At 35.4% G+C, this 4112-nt stretch overlaps 1 long non-coding RNA gene across 1 annotated transcript; it reads left to right on the plus strand.

Moving 5' to 3' along the window:
* Positions 1 to 330: 330 nt before the first annotated feature.
* Positions 331 to 3628, plus strand: LOC120467016 (uncharacterized). Its single transcript, XR_005620081.2, has 3 exons — positions 331 to 666; positions 1237 to 1350; positions 3399 to 3628. It is a non-coding gene; the product is annotated as an uncharacterized LOC120467016 (long non-coding RNA).
* Positions 3629 to 4112: the final 484 nt, after the last annotated feature.

Genomic DNA, 4112 nt, shown 5'->3' on the forward strand with positions numbered 1-4112 from the left:
AAAACAGCAGTACAAAAAGTACAACTTCAGAATAGTGAAGTAAAACTGCAGTACAACAGTAGATTTGCAGTATAATGAAGTAGTTGCAATAACTTCAGTTCAGTGATACACTTTAAAAAGTGATAGACTTTTTTTGATAGAGAAAACTAATAATTTTTTTTTTTATCTTTTTGTTTTTATTGGGCTCTCAGGCAATGATATCAGTTTTGCCATTAAAAAGTGAAATTACTGAACCTAAATAAAGGAGCAAAAAAAGACAGATGAAGTTTTTGTTTTTTGCATTCGAAGTCTTGGCCTACCAATATTAAACTGTACTGCAGTTCTGCTGTTTTGTGCGAGACATAGCCCATGTGACGAGCTTCCTTCGCGCGCACGCGCCGCGGGCGTTGTCCTGACAACGAGTCTCGAGAGCAGCTGATGCTCATTACTGTCAGTCAGCGTCTTTCCGCGTAGTGTCTGCTCCATAAAATATGGTTTGGTTGATTTCCTCACTGAAATTATCGTTCATATAGGTTCATATTTATGAACTATCACAATTAAAACACGAAGACATGACAGCATTACTCGTGGTGACGACGGTCATTAACAAGTGGAATGGAAGAGAAGCGTTTTCTGGAAGAAAAGAAGTTCATTGCGCGAGGCCTTGTCAAGTCATTCAGCTTAGAGGTGAGTAAATTATAACATATAATGTCCTCATATTTCTCTTTTTTTTATTTTAGATTGGTGTAAAAAAGACTTTACGTATATGTTGTTCAACCCGGTGGGAAAATAAGAGGAAACGCCGCTTCTATTATGTTAGTTTTACCATTCTCCGGTTTAACGTTACACTGTTTAACGTTAGTGTTAACTGCGTCACAGCAGATTGTGTAACTTATGTTTGCCCTTTGCAGCATATTGTCTATCACTTTTAACACATTTTTTTTTTAAAAAAACTAACGTTATCTGTATTGTATGAAGTGCTATACACGGTGACTTTACTTGTTTAAATTTAATATCAGGAATATTAGAAATATCAGACACTAACTTACTGGAAAATACAAGCAAATTATGTTCAGTAGTTTGACATTATGTGTAGAAAAGATTTTTTTTTTTTTTTTTTTTTTTTTTAAGTAGGCTAACTTACTTTTTTTGTGTGATTGCTATTTCCAGGAAAATGTACTGGTAACAACTAAAAACAGAAGACGATGGCTGGGGTGGAACAAATATGCACTCACAGACTTTAAATTTTTTTTCCAGAAATGCATGTTATTGGGCAAATTGTGTAGACTGTCAATGGAGTGACAGAAAGATTTCATCAAAAATATCTTCAGTTGTGTTCCCCGTGTCTTGCGGGGTTGGAATGACATGAGGGTGAGTAATTTAACTTTTTATCTGGAGTGTTCAAACTCATTATTAATGCTGAACAATAAACCATAAATTAACATAAATAGGATGTAATTCAATAAGATTAAATCTAATATGGATATGTCTAGATATAGAATAACATTTTGCTAAAGAAAACCTCAAAAAGGTTCATTATAGATACAGTAAGATACAGTAAACACCTGTTCACTGGTCATTTTCCACAGCTGTATGCAAAGGCAAGTGGGCTTCTCCTGGGAGACTAAATTAATCACCTAGTTTAGTGCTGTCTACTGTTTTAGAAGAGGAAGTTGCTCAACTGCATTTGTGAGAAAATTGAGCCGAGATCTCTTATATAAAGCCAAGTGTTAGGGACGCACGATGACATCAGCACGACATCGGTATCAGCCGATAAAAGCTTAATGATCATCGGTATCGGCCGATAGTAATATCTCTGCCGATGAGCCTTGCCAATGTGTGGTGGATATACTATGCGCACGTGACGACCGTGAACGTAGCATGAGCGCCAGCAACTTAAATGTCCAGCTGTGTGGAGGAAAAGGTGCGCTTCAGTATCGAGTTCTTTTTCAGGCTTGAACAAACCATAACACACACACAATATGTGCCAAAATGTCAGTTTTGTCGAGTGTCCTCATTAGAGCAGTTTTAAAGGTCCCCTGACATTTTTTTTTATTATTATTTTATAATGTTTCCTGGGTTGCCCTTATGTTAGTATGTTTTTTAGATCAAAAATAGTCATAATTTCATAATTTCAAATGACTCAGAGCCGGTGTTGTGCCTATTTGCCACCCTCCGCCAGCGGAGCGCTGATGAGGGGGCGATCACATTAACACATGTCACCACTCACCACTCTTTTGCCATGTTCAATATTCTCCCCAACACTTTTTAAAACATCTTCGTGGCAAGGATGTACCAATACAAAATAATAAAACATCTCCAGTTAACTTTCAGACCATTCAATTTGTTTGTTTGTCAAATTAGAGTCCATCTAGCTCTGAAATGTGTTGTTTTTTTAAATCAAGTGATCACTTTTTGGCAGGTAAAATACTGCATTATAATGGTTGTATTGGCCCTTTACAGGTATTTTAATAGGTCAAAAGTACTGGGTGAGTAATAATCAGTCAGATTTAACCTCATTAATATAAGCAACACATTTCAGGGCAGAAATAACCTTTCAATCAATAAGTAGAGGCTTCAATCACTGAAGGTTGGTTGTAATAATGGTTGTACTGGGTGAGTGATGTTTATTTGCACGTTATGTCTGCTTGATCCACATAAAAGCAACTGCATTCGTAAAGTGAATGGGCGATACACCTGTAACACGCGGCGCGCGCTCCCGCGGCCGGCCATCAATCTTCGGCGGACCATCACTTTTCGGCTACGAGTCATTTGAAATACAATAAACGTACAAATAAATATTACAGATTAAAAAACGATCGGAAATGTCGTCCAATTTTCTAATACTATTGTTTGATGACAACAATACATTTGGAAAACAAAATACAGCCATTTCTGATTTTTTCTTTTAAACAAAAAACCAAGTTGCACCCTTTTTTAAATGTCATCTTTCATTCCGAAATAGAATAATGAATGAACGAAAAAGTACACGGGCCGTGCCTGTATTTTTTTATATATATATATATTATTATATGGGGGGAAATGTGTATAAATATCGGTATCAGCCAAAATGAGTTTGCAAATATCGGCATATCGAATATCGGCCAAAATCCAATAATTTGCGTCCCTACCAAGTGTCTCACACTGCATTTTCGCTCAAATTGACCTTTTCACTTGCGCATTGCTTGCTTTGTTTATGAGTCGAGTTTTCCTTTAAAAAGCAGATTGAGTTTGTTTGCAAATGCTGGATTTGTTTGTTTAATTATGGCACAATATTAATTCCATTGAATAACTCCTATTTCAAAAAACAGTGGCGTGTTCCTGCATTAACTTGCAGATTCATTTTAAGCATAATATATGCCTGTGGTGAAGAGTAACTGAAAAGATTGTCTCTGATTCTTTTTGTTTGTTTATTGCAGACTACTTCCAAAATTGTGTTTCCACATCTGAGATGAAGGCAGTGAAAAGAACGAAGTGGAATAAGAATAAGCTCTTCAAAAAACACAACTTCTCTGAATAATGTGGGGGGAGATGTTTGCATGATTTGTAAATAAACACTTTAAATACATTGTCTAACTCTCAGCCTGTTATTTGAAATAAAATAAAAATAAAAATCACGTTATTTGTTGCATTGCAGTTTGAGACATTCACTGTTTTGTACCTTAATTCATTATTGCAGATTTGTTTACTTATTTGGGATATTCTGGTTGTATTCCAATGGTATTGTACAGCATTTTATTTGTATTGCATTTCAGTAGTATTGTACTTTAGTCGAATTATGTATTGCAGTGCTACCGCAGCTATATTGCAGTATTATTGCAGTACTACCGCAGTTATATTGTAGTACTACTGCACTTATATTGCAGATCTACCGCAGTTATATTGCAGTATTATTGTAGTACTACTGCAGTTATATTGCAGTATTATTGTAGTACTACTGCAGTTATATTGCAGTATTATTGTAGTACTACTGCAGTTATATTGCAATATTATTGTAGTACTACTGCAGTTATATTGCAGTATTATTGTAGTACTACTGCAGTTATATTGCAATATTATTGTAGTACTACTGCAGTTATATTGCAGTATTATTGTAGTACTACTGCAGTTATATTGCAATATTATTGTAGTAC

This window comes from Pimephales promelas, chromosome 8 (assembly GCF_988280905.1).
Source record: "Pimephales promelas chromosome 8, fPimPro1.hap1.1, whole genome shotgun sequence".
Taxonomy (NCBI): domain Eukaryota; kingdom Metazoa; phylum Chordata; class Actinopteri; order Cypriniformes; family Leuciscidae; genus Pimephales; species Pimephales promelas.